This window comes from Vicia villosa, unplaced genomic scaffold (assembly GCF_029867415.1).
Source record: "Vicia villosa cultivar HV-30 ecotype Madison, WI unplaced genomic scaffold, Vvil1.0 ctg.000212F_1_1, whole genome shotgun sequence".
NCBI classification, from domain to species: Eukaryota; Viridiplantae; Streptophyta; class Magnoliopsida; order Fabales; family Fabaceae; genus Vicia; species Vicia villosa.
The window spans coordinates 1,030,271-1,046,619 of NW_026705078.1; the positions used below are offsets into that span (position 1 = coordinate 1,030,271).

Genomic DNA, 16,349 nt, shown 5'->3' on the forward strand with positions numbered 1-16,349 from the left:
GATTAAAAGGTGGATTTGGCTTGAAGCATGAAAGAATTATTTTTGTTTATTCGGTGGAATTGAATTAGAGAAAGAAGAAATAACTTTTTGCATCTCAGAAGGATGGTTATAATTTTAACGCATCCAAGAAGGATGGTTATACTTTTTAGATCATTGTTTGTAACAAAAGCAAAGTATCCCTGAAGGATAGCGAAATAACATTGTATAGTTCATGAAGAACTCATAATGCTTTTTTTTTTTTTGTATATGTAAGATGTATTTTGTCACTAAATTGATTTTTTTTTTTATAAAAAAAAACAGATAATTTTAAGACTAATGTGACAATCTTGTTTACTATTGTGTTATTTCTAAATATTAGAATTTACAAAAGTATTATTTTATATATTAATATTTAATATTGCCTTTACGATAGTTATCTCATTATAATATTTTTATTTCTTTTATTTTAATGATAGAACTACTAAGTATGTCAAATCTTACAAAATTGGATTTTGGGGCTATTGATATTTCAGGAAAGAACTATTTGACATGAGCCCTAGACGCCCAAATTCATTTAAGCGCAGAAGGTCACGGTGACACTATTAAAGAAGGAAATAAATCATCTGAGCAACAAAAGGCAAAAGCCATAATATTCCTTCGTCGTCACCTTCACGAGGATCTTAAAAATGAGTATCTTACCGTAACTGACCCACATGTCTTGTGGAAAAATTTGAAAGATGGATATGATCATCAAAAAACGGTTATCCTACCAAAAGCTCGATATGAATGGATGCATTTACGTTTGCAGGATTTTAAAAGTGTAAGTGATTATAATTCTGCAATGTTTAGAATAACTTCTAAGTTATTATTATGTGGAGAAAAAGTAACTGATGAAGATATGCTAGAAAAAATATTTTCCACTTTTCATGCATCCAATGTGCTCCTGCAGCAGCAGTATCGAGAAAAGGGGTTTATTAAATATTCTGACCTAATATCTTGTCTTCTTGTGGCTGAGCAAAATAATAAACTATTGATGAAAAATCACGAGGCCCGTCCCACTGGTACAACTCCATTCCCAGAAGTGAATGTGGCAAGGCACGACCACTATAGGAAAAATCGTGGCCGCGGTCGTGAATACGCACGTGGTCATGGTCGTGATTATGCTCATGGTCTTGGTTTTGATCGTGGTCGCAATGAGAATCATAAAAACACATATTTTCACCCAAAGTGGAAAAATGTTGAAAAGAATGAAAAAGAGGGTCAGATAGCAAAACAAATGAAAATATTTGCTATCGTTGTGGAGGAAAAGGTCATTGGAGTCGCACTTGTCGTACTCCAAAACACCTTGTTGATCTTTATCAAAAATCACTGAAAAATAAAAAGGAAAGGATCGAGACTCACTTTTCTAATGAAGATGATGATCCAGATTACGGTAATATGGATGTTACCCATTTAGATATTGGTGACTTCTTTGCTGATCCAGATGGAAAAATTGATCACCTTATTGGAGATGGAAGTCTCAAGAAATAAAATTTATGGAAATTTTCTTTTTAAGTTTTATGGATGTTTTGAATTTTATTTTCTAATAATAATAAAGTGTGTTTTCTACTTATTTGTTTACATAATTTACTATTTAAATAATTTGTGTTTTTAATGTGCGCTTATAACTTATTGTTAAAAAAATTATTATTGCTCTTAGAATGAATATGGACACTAGCTCCAGTAATGAAGATATGTGCCTTGCTGGCAGTGCAACAACCCACACAATTCTCAAGCATAAAAGATATTTCTCTAATTTAGTGAATCGAAAAACTAATGTCAGTACTATTTCTGGCACCTCAAAAATAATTGAAGGCTCCGGAAGAGCCCATATGTTGTTACGTGGTGGAACAATATTGCACATTGATAATGCATTATATTCCCCCAAGTCCCATAGAAATTTATTAAGTTTCAAAGATATCCGCCTAAATGGATACCATATTGAAACATGAGATGATGGAGGGATTGAACATCTATGTATTACAAAACACAATTCAGACACAAAATGTGTAATGGAAAAGCTATCGGCTTTATCCTCTGGCATGTACTACACTTATATTAGTACAACTGAAGCACGTGCAAGTGTAAACCAGAAGTTTACAAATAATGATAAATTTCTAATTTGGCATTACCGGTTGGGCCATCCCGGATATATAGTGATGCGAAAAAATAATTGAAAATTCATGCGGTCATCAATTAATGAGTAGGGAAATTATTCAATCGAATAAGTTCTCATGCAGCTCTTGCTCACAGGGGCAGTTGATAATTCGGCCATCACCAACAAAAATTGGAAATGAATCTATCAGTTTTTTAGAGCATATACATGGTGATATTTGTGGGCCAATACACCCATCATGTGGACCATTTAGATATTTTATAGTTTTAATTGATGCGTCAACTAGATGGTCACATGTTTGTTTGTTGTCAACTCGTAACCAGGCGTTTGCGAGATTGCTAGCTCAACTGATTCGAATAAGATCTCATTTCGCCGATTATCCTGTCAAGAGAATTTGTCTTGATAATGATGCAGAATTTTCATCTCAAGCATTTAATGAGTATTGTATGTCTATTGGGATTGACATTGAGCACCCAGTAGCACATGTTCATACACAAAATGGACTTGCAGAATCATTTATTAAATGAATAAAATTAATTGCAAAACCACTGATTATGAGATGCAAGCTCCCAGTTTCTGCTTGGGAACATGCAATTTTGCATGCTGCAACATTAATTCGCATCAGGCTAACGAGTTACCACACCTCTTCCCCTTTACAATTAGTTTTTGGTAAAGAACCTAATATTTCCCATCTAAGAATTTTTGGATGTGCGGTGTATGTTCCAATTCCTCTACCACATCACAATAAGATGGGTCCTCAAAGGAGGATGGGAATATATGTTGGATATGAATCTCCATCTATTATAAAGTACCTTGAACCAACAACAGGAGATTTATTCACTGCTCGTTTTGCTGATTGTCATTTTGATGAATCAAATTTTCCAGCATTAGGGGGGGAGAATAAGAAGCTGGAAAAAGATATCATTTGGAATGAATTATCATTATCTCATCTTGATCCTCGAACAAAAAAATGTGAACTAGAAGTGCAAAAGATAATTCACTTGTAAAACTTAGCAAATCAATTGCCAAATGCGTTCATTGATCCAAAAGGTGTGACTAAATCATATATAGCAGCTGCAAATGCTCCAATAAAAATTGATATCCCTGTTGGACAAACTAATGAGTCTCAACCATGCCTGGAGCGTGGTAGACCAATCGGTTCCAAAGATAAAAATCCTCAAACAAGAAAGGGAGCTAAGAATAAAGATGGCCCAAGTGAGGATATAGAAAATATAAAAGAATCGTTAGACATAATAGACATTTCATCTCTAGAAGAGATTGATTAGGCACCTGAAACTCATGAAAATAAAGAGATCTCGATAAATTATGTCCAAAATGGAATACAATGGAATCGAAACGAAGTTGACATTGATGATGTTTTTGCATACAATATAGCGCTAAATGAGATAAATGGCAAAGAGGGTGAGGAACCAACGTCTATCAAAATTTGTAGACAAAGTGAAGACTGGCCAAAATGGAAGGATGCAATTGAAGCAGAATTAAACTCACTCTACAAAAGACAAGTTTTTGGACATGTAGTCCGAACACCTGAAGGTGTGAAGCCAGTTGGATACAGATGGGTTTTCGTACGAAAACGAAATGAAAAAGGTGAAATTGTGAGATACAAATCTCGACTTGTTGCTCAAGGATTTTCCCAAAGACCTGGAATTGATTTTGATGAGACATATTCATCTGTAATGGATGCAAGCACTTTTTGATATCTAATAAGCCTAGTAGCACATAAAGGGCCTAATTTGCACATGATGGATGTTGTAACGGCTTATCTGTATGGTTCACTTGATAGTGAAATTTACATGAAAATCCCTGAAGGGTTCAATGTACCAGATGCACACAACTCTGAATCTCGAGAACGCTACTCCATAAGATTGAATAAGTCTCTCTATGGGCTGAAACAGTCTGGACGAATGTGGTATAATCGCCTCAGTGAATATTTACTTAGAGAAGGATATACAAATAACTTCATTTGTCCTTGTATTTTTATAAAAAGACCAGGAAAGGAATTCGCAATAATAGCTCTCTAAGTGGATGACATAAATATTATTGGAACTCCTGAAGAGCTCCTAAAAGCTATGAGTTGTTTAAAGAAAGAGTTTGAGATGAAGGACCTAGGAAAGACAAAATTATGTCCAGGTTTGCAAATTGAACATTTGGACAAAGGAATATTTGTACATCAAGAAGGCTATATAGAAAAAGTGTTAAAACGCTTCTATATGGACAAAAGTCATCCGTTGTCTACTCCAATGGTTGTTAGATCATTAGATGTGGAGAAAGATCCTTTCAGACCTCGAGAAAAGGATGAAGAATTGCTTGGTCCTGAAGTACCATATCTCAGTGCAATTGGAGCACTAATGTACCTTGCTAATTATACACGTCCTGATATATCATTTGCTGTAAATCTATTAGCAAGATACAGTTCTTCACCTACACGAAGACATTGGAACGGAGTCAAACATATACTTCGTTACCTTAGAGGTACAATAGACATGGGTTTGTTTTATACAAAAGTATCCCAATTCGAATTAACAGGTTATGCAGATGCAGGTTACTTGTCAGATCCTCATAATGGTAGATCACAAACTGGTTATTTGTTTACATGTGGGGGTACAGCTATTTCATGGAGATCGGTGAAACAAACCGTAGCAGCAACATCATCTAATCATGCAGAACTTTTAGCATTACATGAGGCAAGTCGAGAATGCGTTTGGTTGAGATCCTTAATTCAGCACATCCAAAATACTTGTGGTTTATCTTTTGAAAAATTAAATACAACGATCATATATGAAGATAATACCGCATGCATCGCTCAATTGAAAGATGGTTACATTAAAGGAGATCGGACAAAACACATTTCCCCAAAGTTCTTCTTTACTCATGATCTCCAAAAGAATGATGATATAAGCATCCAACAAATCTGTTCATGTGATAACCTTGCAGACCTTTTCACAAAGTCACTCCCAAGCAGAATTTTTAATCAACTAGTACACAAGATTGGTCTTCATCAAAGAAATGGCTATTCAACTGAGGGGGAGAAATGAAAGGATATTGTACTCTTTTTTCTTCACTAGATTTTTTTCCCACTGGTTTTTTCTAGTAAGGTTTTAACGAGGCATATCCTCAATGGACATCCAAGGGGAGTGTTATAAACATTTATACTAGTGGATGTCCATCCCTCTTCTTATTGTTCATCTTCCTATTCCACTTTAATGTACATGATTTTCTACCTCCCTTGGGTCCTATAAATAAGACCCATATTACAATGTAAAGTTCACCCTTGAGAAGAATATAATACAATGTTGCTTGTTCTCTTGTCTTCCTATCTTTTGATCTCTATATAGTTTAATTTAGTTTATAATAAATTTCATTTAATAATACTGTCTTCTTTATTATTAGCCGTTCAAATATTTTTTTATATTAATTCATTTTTACTTATCTCATTACAATTACATATTGTTTTGCACTATTACATTTATGACTACGTGATTACTACTCTTTCCTACTTCTCCTTTCATTATACACATTTCTTAGCTTTGACTTTGTAAAAGTCAAATCCGTGCAAAGGTACAGTTATTCTACTAGTTATTCCATTAAAAACACCTCACACCAAATTTTAGCATTTGAATCTTTCTAACCTAACCCCTAAAATCTACCACCGTCACAAATGGCATGACCACCACTGAAGTAGCCAAGTAGCCGGAAAAAAGCGGCAGCAGCAGCAGATCTACATTGAATGGCGTGACCACCACTGAAGTAGTCGAGTAGCCGGAAACCATAATGGCGGGAGCAGCAGATCTACATTTACCTGAAGAGTGTTGGGAATGCATCTTGAAATTCCTCAACGACGACGAAGACGATAAACACAACCACTACTTCAAGTCTCTCTCCCTAGTTTCCAAGCAGTTCCTCTCCATCACAAACCGTCTCCGATCCTCCATCGCTATCCACAACACAACACTCCCTTTCATCCCTCTCCTATTTCAAAGATTCCCCAACATCACACATCTCAACCTCAACCCTAGCTTCCGTGCTGATTGCAACGCGTTTCTCCACCAAATCTCCCGTTTCCCATTGAAACTAACTTCTCTCAATCTCTCCAGCCAGGTCTTCATTTCGGCCGATGGATTGCGAGCTTTCTCCCAAAATATTACAACTCTGACATCTCTCAATTGTTCCAATATGGATTCTATCAAGACCACTGACTTGTTACTAATTGCCGATTGCTTTCCTTTCCTCGAAGAACTTGAACTCGGCAGAATTGAAATGTTCTTCCGTCAGACTAGCTTCATTGATGCCATAAAGACTCTCTTTCAAACTTTCCAAACTCCGCAAGGTTAATCTCTCTACTCATCCTTACATGAACGATCAATTGCTTTTCCATTTGTTCTGCAACTGTAAGTTTCTCGAAGAGGCCATCATATTTGACTGTTTTAACCTAACCATTGACGGAATCCTATCTGCTATTCGGGAGAGACCGAAATTCAGGTCTTTACACTTTACTAATAAAACAGACAATTGTTCAAATTTGTTTGTACTCCTTAGAAACTGTCCTTCACTTAGCTCTATCAGAATGGAATACCCTCAATTGGATGATTCATATATGCGGGAAGAGAGTGTGGATAATTCTATTTCTTTAATGATTGTAAGTCCTCAATTGAAGTCTCTATGTTTGCCTGGCAATACATGGTTAAGTGATGAAAGCATCATACTCTTTGCTTCCATTTTCCCCAGTTTACAACTACTTGATTTAAGTCATTGCAATCAGATATCTCAAGGAATTTGTGAAGTTTTAAGGAGATGTGTTAAAATTAGGCATTTGAACCTAGCCCATTGTTCAAAAGTGAATCTGCTTGGAATGAGCTTTGAGGCTCCTAAATTGGAGGTGTTGAACTTGTCACACACAGGAGTTAATAACGCAGAACTCCGTGTGATCTCAAAGAGTTGTCCCAGGCTTTTCCATATGTTACTTACAAATTGTATTAATGTCTCAAATACGGGAGTGAGGCATGTGGTGGAAAACTGCACACGACTAAGAGAGATTAATTTGAGAGAATGCTATAAAGTGCGTCCTAAGGTTATTTCCTCAATGATATTATCAAGGCCATCATTAAGAAAAATAGTTGTTCCACCGTGTTATCGCTTCAACGACGGAGAGAGGGAACTCTTGACTCATGGATGCCTTCTTTGCTAGTATTATGTAACACTGCTGTTAAAGTTTGAGCTCTCGAATGTAAGGTGTTTTTCGCTTTCAGATTTACTTTTGTGGAATAACTTCAAAAAAAATTGTGTATATGCTCATCTGTTTGGTCATGTTAATTGTTCAATTTATTGTGTAATGCAAGCAGTTGGATGTTATATGCAGTTTTGAATTGTATAGTTTTTTATTGCTTTGTTTTGATTTATATATTACTTGGATAAGATTCTTGTGTTGTACTCAATAGGTTTTTTCTTATTGAAGCAAAAATTTGGATGATTATTGCTTGAATCAAATGGGTTTGTTAGTATGAGGTTCTAAATCTTTTATAATTTCTCTTTTTCTATCATGTTAGGTTAGATCCAAATAAAGGGTGTCATGTTGCAAAAACTCAACGTCTCTATTTTCTATTTGAACGTAGAGCTAATAGTTCCAACTCAATTATGGTTGGTGGGTAGTCCTAACAATATGTTACTGTGGTGAAATTTCAATGTTTTTAGAACCTGTCTGTCTTAATATGTCATGCTTGATTTTTCAAAATGCATACAAATATGAAGTTTAATTAACTTCTTTTTGTTGTGTATGCAGTAGTCAATGTTGAAGGGTACATGCCTATGGCTTTTTCATTTCCTATTTGAATTGAGTCATTACTTTAGTGTTGGTCTAGTTAAATATTTTGCTCAAACCTTTACGGTCGTTGCACTTATGATACTTCTATAACCAAAAAAGTTGATATTTGTCAACACCGTTTGAATACATAACTAGTCAAGGTTAATCAATTTGTGAATATCTTACCACATTCTAAAGGTTCATGGGCAGCTCTAAATAACTGTCTTAAGGTTCTTACTTGTTTTTGGAATTCATTATTGATTATTGAGGTATCTCATTTATGCTATTGTTGTTGTCATACATTGCTTTCCAGTGGTGAAGTTAAAAAATGCTGCTGATTGAAGTTGGTGCAATCTTGTTCATATTATGGCGCGGACTGGTCGAAATCTAGTTTGTTTAACTCATTTTGGAGATTTTCATAATCTGTACTAAGAACTGAGTTGAGGTTTATGACTCCTATAACCCGGGGCAGGAATTCAAATATCTTGTTCTGCATTCTGAAACATTCATTAATAGAGAGTTAAAATATATTATTTCATTGAAATGTGGTTTGGTATGCTTACTCGCCATTGTCGAAACAAGCAGGACAACTCTATACTGTTTGATTAGAATTCTGCTGCATATATTGTTTCTTAAAATGAAACAGATCAAACAATCAAATACTTTTAGTTTCTATTTTTGATAAAGTCGGAGTATGAAATTATTGGCAATGTAAGTGAAAAAAGTGGAATGTTTGAAGCAATGATGGTTCATTATAGATAAACAAATCAAATCAACATATAATTGTTTTGGATAAGCATGCATATGTAGTTTTTGCTCAAATTTATTCATATAAAAAATAACATAGCATTGGTCATCTGAATAGTTAATATTTTCTACTGCCACCAATGAATTAAGTGTGTGAGATCTTGAAAATACTGCTCATCTAAAATAAATAAATAAAACAACCTCATTTATTGAAAACACATCAGATTAACAACATGAGTCCTGCCTAATAGATGTTTATATCATTCCAATTTCATGTCAACAAAAGTGTACCACCGATTCATTATAAGACTCACTTGATGCAACGTGGTCATTTATTTTTGGGTTAAATATGTTTTTAGTGCCTATAAAATTACTCAAAATAGTTTTTAGTCCCTATAAAAAAAATTGACTTTTAGTCCCTATAAAATTACTTTTGCACTCAGTTTTAGTCCCTGTAGAGGGACCAAAAGTGAATGCAAAAGTAATTTTATAGGAACTAAAAGTCAATATATCTTTTATAGGGACTAAAAGTCAAAATTGAGATATTTATAGGGACCAAAAACATATTTAACCCTTTATTCTTTATAAAAATGCTGTATGCATTTTCTTTTGGGATTCCAGGCCTCTAGGGAAAAGTTTTAAATGTCTTTCAAAATTTGAAGATACATTTTCGAACGTACCATTTTGTAACATAAAGTTAGTTCGGATATGCATCTACGAAGGTATATTTCGGAGATGTATCTTCGAAATTACCTGATATTATAAATCAACCAAAAACCAAAAATATGACAGTAAGATTGAATTGGAAACGAAACAAACACCAACACTAACTTGACATTAAATTAAAACACTCAACATTACATAGATAGTCCTTAAAATAAGTTCGATATTACATATTATAACTGGGACGTTGCAACATAATGATTATATCCTCGACAAATCTTTGAATCTCTGCATCCACTTCAATCAGACCATTTGATTCATAATGGGGAAAAACACTCCACATAACCTTTAAATCTTCATTTGTCTTCAGTTCAAACTTGGTGAAATGTATCTTCCCATTGTTGTCAAACGAGGGTCACCGATACTCGAGCTTGACAACTCTGCGATTTTCTGGAAAGCGCATGAGAGTATTCAATTTGGATATCAGATATGCAAAGGATGTTTCCTCGGTGACACTAAATGGAAGTGGCGGCTTCTCGCCCTTGAAATTCAAAAAAGCAAGGTGGGATATGAACTCATTCTCTATTTTTTTTGTGTTGTGTAGAAAAAAAGGAATTGAGAGGCACCTTATTTATTTAAGTATTGGGTCACTTTGTACCTTAGAAACCTTATCATGTCATCAGATTACATTTCAGATATGTATCTCCGAATAAACCATAATTTTTTTTACAAAAAGGGTGACTTCGGAGATGAATATCTAAAAATGTCCCTGATAGTTTTTTTCAATTGCGTGAGGTTAATTCGGATATGTATATCCGAAACATACCTGCATCATAATCAAACCAGAATCTTAGTATACTAGCACACACAATGTTGAAGCAACTGGAAAACTCATCGAAACAAATACAATGAAGTCGTCATCGAACATATATTTATCCTACGCGCAGGAATGGAAAATATCGAAGAAAACCAAATAATAGCACAGGTCTCAGAGAACGGGTAAGGGTGTATGTTACGTGAGAGGAAGGTATTAGCACCCCTCACGTCTGTGGTACTCCCTAGGATCCATTCTTGCTAGTTTTCTAATCTAAGGGTGTGTGTGTGTATATCATGCAATGTGATAAGGGAACATGAAATGGAAGAATATACAAGATAACAGGAAACATGCAAATAAACGGCAAACAAAGTAAAGGAAAAGGTCCAACAAAATAAGAAAAAAGAAAAGTCCGAACAAAATAACACCACAAGAAAATTAACAAATGGCGACGGTTCATTTTGGAAGATTACGACGGTTAGAACGGTCGCAATTTGCAATTCACGACGGTTACAATTCTGTCGCGGAAACGTGCGTCGTGAGGCTGTTTCGCGACGGCTCTCAAAACCGTCATACCAACTGTCGTTGTCTTTCACGACGGTTTAGGAACTGACGTAAATTGATTATTGCGACGGTTATTAACTGTCGTGAAATTTTTTATTTGGTGATTTATTTTCAATGCTGATTGCTGTGGTTTTAATAAAAACAACGGAGGTTTATAACCCCCGCTAAATTTATTAAAATTTTAAAAAAATAAACAATCTAATATAATTGTAAAATTAATTAATGTTGTCTAACAAATGAATAATGCTTCCTGTCTATAGCAGCCACTACTAATTTTTTTTAACCAACAAAAAGAGATATATTAATAAGAAGGCATAAGTGATGCCTCACACAAGTACAATGAATTGATACAAGTTCCTCACACTAGTGTAAAGGGAAAAGAACAAACAAAAACTCCTAGATCAAATTACATATACCAGAAAGACCAGCAACATGATAATCTACATCTCCGCACCTTCGAAAACAACCACTTATTTCACATTGCCTCCTTCCCAAATAACAGAGGAAACATTACATAACCAAGAACAACGATATACCATGGCGAGCACAATAAACCAGAGCTGAACCTAACAATGAACGACTACTCAAAAAATTGAAAATCAGACCATCTGAAAGTTGGTTTGTATTATGCTATCTTCTAACCGCATTAGCGACTAGCTACTACAATACTCCAAAACGATAAACCAGCGCTGAACCAAACACTGACCACTTGTTGCATTACTCCAAACCAAATAGAATTCTCACTTCTCAGCACGGAAGAACACGCCACCTGACCTGACAAAGATTCAATGCACACTAATTAGGATACATGTGGTCTTTGTATTTAGAAGAGTTTTGTCAATTTGGTTAAGCTTCACTTCATAATTTAAATCTTCAAATTTCATGTTTTCAACCTATGTTTCTTATAACTATTTCCCTCAACATGATACTTAAATCCTAATGAAACAATTACCGGCATTTCCTAGTGTTTATTATATGAGAGCTTAATGACAAGTCCTAATAGCACTTTCAATGCCAGGTAAATGATTACAAACTTATACACCTCTACTATATATTAGGAGCAATTGATATTAATACATAAATGAAACACAATAGAAAAAAATACCTACAAGAGAATTAAACAATTTAAATAATGTTAATATTTAGAAAAAAAATTGTCTCATGGTGAGACCACTTGCAAAAGAATTGAACAATTTAAAAAATGTTGATATTTTACCTGACACTTATACATACATTAATAAATAATATGGAGCTAAGAGTAATCAAATAGATGGAATTAAACAAAAAAAAAGTAGTATAGTGACTACATCAAGCACATTCAAAATGACACATTTATGGTGAGTGCTAGAGGATTTAACTTTCAAAGGCTTGAGGATTTTGATAATATTATGAAGTATCTTATGCATGCTTATACTATAAACGTTTTCAGCCATGCAAAACTTAGTCAAAGAGATGCAGCAGATATACACAATAGTTTTTCTTTTTGAACAAAAGAACATATATTCAAACATTCTATGGCAAGAATATCCAAAGAACATATTATAAATTAAGGGAAAATAGAGATGGATTTTGGAAAATCTTTTCATCAATAAGACACTTAAATCATAGATATTGGAGGCTTGAGAATGAAATAAACTAAAAACTACAAAAAGGAAAAAGTAATCTTCATAGAAAAAAACTTCCTGCAACATGAAAAGATGTACCGTTACATTAGCAATTGCAATCATTTTTTCATTTACAATTTATTCTTTAATAACATTGAGCAATAGGAAGCTCAATTATACCACCTAGGTAAACAATACTTATAGTTTTTCTTAAATAAATAGCATCATTAGTTTCCCAATAGATCAAATACCTGTACTGATCATGTCCTGCAGAAAATGTAGGTATGAATTCTTTGCTCTTGGACAAAGAAACTTCATGAAACCATTCATGATTGAGAATAGCTTCATATGCATACAATAGTAGATATTATACAGAAGAATATACCTAAAAGTAAACATTTTATACATAAGATTATACGTGAAAGGAACATTTTAGTTGTTAATAGAAATTGTAAAAGCGGAAGAAAAATAAAACGAGAGTAGAGTTTACAAGATTATCATCTTCGTTTGTTTCATCCTTGATATTTTTTAGGGATAAAATTGCATCCATATAAATCAAAAACTTTTCTCTTTCCTATAAAGCTTGTATATATGTGTTGAGACTATAATGGAAGCTATTTTACCAACAAGGAAATAAAAAGGGAACTAGAATGATTAATCAACAGGGAAATCATGTTATTTAAGTTTTGATCCAATGGCAATAAACACCTACAAAGAAGGCTAAAAAACCAAACTCACTTCAATGTTAAGAACCATATGAACTGGAAAAATAGGTATGAGGTTGTTCTCATATCCAACCTTGGATCAACGAAATATTCAATAAAAACAAACCCAATTCAATTGGGAGAACACTAAATTCAATCTAAACCTTGGATGGCAACCAAGCAGTAGATTCAATCATGAAAACAATAGATTCAATTAGGAAACAATAGATTAAATAAAAACCAAACTCACTTAAATGTTTAGAAAATCACTAAGATAAAGAGAACAGAATGAGATGGATAATGGTGTTGTCGTATGCAACCTACGATGCGCAATGTCAAGGGGCGAAGATGTTGTCAAAGCTGATTGAAAAATTAAGAGTAAGTGTTAGGTTAATAACTAACAAACATGTCTGAGCAAGTGTTGATCCAGCTTCCAAACAAGTTCTAAGCACACGATGCAAAAAAAATTCATTCCCTTAATATTGAATTACAACCACATCTTCATGTGTATACAATCTCGGTGCTAGCATCGACACTACTAAAACCTAACAATGGAAACATAATCATGAATTTAGAGAAAATTTTCATTACAAGAAACCCAAACACAACTAAATATGTTATATATACTTACTAACCTCGTCGAAGAAATTACCATAGGAATCCATAGCGATGCCATATTCAACACATTGCTAGTAGGCTGCCATTGGTTTCCAGCAGGTCAAAAAACTCGAATTGCGATAGACATTGTGTGAGGACCCGAAAATTGTACGATTCCTATAGCAGCAGGGGTCTGCCTAACGATGGTACAATGGGTGTAATCGTTGCCGATTTTTCAGCATTGGTATCGTCATTCTCAACTCACTCAACTAACTGTTTGTCTTTCTCCGTGATAACGTGAGTTAGAAACGTAGAAGAAGGGGATGATTCTTCTCAAATCATACAAAATCCTAAAGGGTTTAGGGTTTAATAATTCTTCCATACAAGTTATCCTAAATGGTTTCTTCCATACAAAATTATAAGAAAAAACCTAATTTGCCTTTTAGGAATTTAGAATTTCAGATGAAAAAGAAAAAAGAACTTAGGATTTTAGGGTTTTGATAGACTAACCTCTTGAGTTTACAGAGATTTTTCTTTATGTTTTCCACTTGAGAGTGGTGGTTTCCATTTCTTCCAGTTGAGAGAGGTCTGGTGGTTTCCGATTTAGAGTCATCTGTGTCTCCGTCTTTTCGTTGCCTTGCGTTTGCGTTTTTGGTTTGCTTTGCATTTTGGTAATGAGTGGGAATGTATTTTAAGTGGGAAAAGTTAAAATGGGACGACAATTTATTTTTTCCAGAACCGTCGAGGCCATGTTATGAAGGAAGGCGGTTCAAAAACGGTCGTGACTCACATGCCTTTAGTAGGATGGGTAATTGGGTGGTATGGGGGAGGACGGTTCAAACCGTCGTGACTCCTTCTGTACTAAGGGCGGTTGTCCAAAACCGTCGTGACAACCGTTGTAACAAGCAAACGAGGGCGGTTACTATTAAACTGTCACAACTTATGTGTCGCAAATCCTCTTTTTTCTTGTAGTGTAAAGAAAAAGAGAAAAGTCTGCTCGATAGGGCGTTCGTACCCTGTGCCTACGTACCTCCAACGTGCAATGGAGAAATCAGAGCATCGTAGTTCGGCTCAAAAGTTTCTGTTTCTACCTCGATTCGCGTCTCCTAGAGAAACGGAACCGAGTACCCTAAGGGAGCATGCAAACAAGGAGCATCACAAAGATCCTAGCAAACATGGCATGTGAACAGGCATCACAGATAAGAACAGGCGAACAAGCATCGCAAACAAAAAAACAGACATGTAACAGACTGTTTACGGTGATTTCCGGTAAACAACCGCTAGTCCTCCAAACTATAAAATATAATTTGGTTACTCGTAGGATCGACTAGATTGATCCTAGGACATAGTCAAACAATTGCCTCTCGATATGATTTGATTCATGTTCGTTTGTTCTGACTTCAAGAAAACTTGTTTGTGATGTGATCGAATGAACATTCACTTAAAAACAACACTTGTTACATATGTTAATATGTCTTTCGACAAAAGAAACGTAAGCAAAAGCATGTAAATTGTAGGAATGTAAAGTGCAGAAATATAACGTGCAAGAATGTAAAGTGCAGAAATGTAAAGTTCTTCGAAATGAAAGTTAAACAAAGAAAAAGGAATTGGAAAGATACTTGAATAAGGAAAGATACAAATGTATTTAAAATGGTGTTGGTGTCATACGTACATTTCTCAACGAACTCGTTCTCTAAACACTTGATACTTGAGTGATTTGTGAGTGATTTGTACAAAATGAACACACAGAATCCTAACATTAAGACCCTTATTTATACTAATTTCGACCCTAACGGTCCTACACTAATATGATGCCACGTTGCCCACAAGAATCCCTGGGATGCCATATGTCCTTGTGCAGTTACACAAACTACTTCGAAATTCAAATCCTCCCGCCTGAATCCTCTTTCGACGCGTGGCAGCGTGATCAGAACCGAGAATGCCACGAAAACACGTTCAGCCTCAGTACCTTACGTATTTCGCAAAACGTCTAAGTCTCAAAGATAACCCTCTTCGAATTAGCTCCAATTCTGACTATCTTCATTCCAACTCAAACAATCATTCTCGAAACATGGCCATCAATAGCCATTTTTAATCTCAGAAATGGTCATCAGTAACCATCTTCCTTCGAATTCTAACTCTTTAAAGAACATTCTTTCTAAACGAAATCTTCAGCCAATAAATTTCCCCCAATAAATGCATGTTTCGAAAACAAGAGAAATAGGCATTTCTTGTCATGATGAGATTTCGTTTTACTCACTTCTTAGAGTTCCAAGACAACTGACTAACGTCATAATCATTTATGACTCCACTTTCAAAACGTCTTGTCATTTTCAAAGATGTCTTCTCAAAACTTACATTCCCACGTTCTGGCATTACTTCATGATCATTACTCCTATATACTAGGAGTAAGGCTAATAATTATTCGACCGCCGTTGGATTAAATCAACGCCTGCCGCGTGTCTTTTGACTTTTACCCAAAAGATTTGAAAGGGTTTCCGTTAAACCTTTAAATACTTGAACTTCTACCCTCGCATAACTTCCACTCCTAACTTCCTTGCCTTCAACATAGACAAGAAAAATCCTCTTTGGCTTAGTTTAACCTATTTCCTAAATCAAATTTACTCATGGCGTCTTCTTCAAATGCTCTTCAACCCATTCAAAAGCTTCAAAATCCTACACAGATAAAGAATCAAGAACACAT

The 16,349-nt window shown here is 34.8% G+C and overlaps 1 long non-coding RNA gene and 1 pseudogene across 1 annotated transcript; one reads left to right on the forward strand and one right to left on the reverse strand.

Moving 5' to 3' along the window:
- Positions 1-5,715: 5,715 nt before the first annotated feature.
- On the forward strand, positions 5,716-8,496 carry LOC131625391 (uncharacterized; annotated as a pseudogene).
- Positions 8,497-10,992: 2,496 nt separating this feature from the next.
- On the reverse strand, positions 10,993-14,565 carry LOC131625392 (uncharacterized). The gene is made up of 3 exons (XR_009290849.1): positions 14,156-14,565; positions 12,596-12,729; positions 10,993-11,514 (listed from the first exon to the last, which is right to left on the reverse strand). It is a non-coding gene; the product is annotated as an uncharacterized LOC131625392 (long non-coding RNA).
- Positions 14,566-16,349: the final 1,784 nt, after the last annotated feature.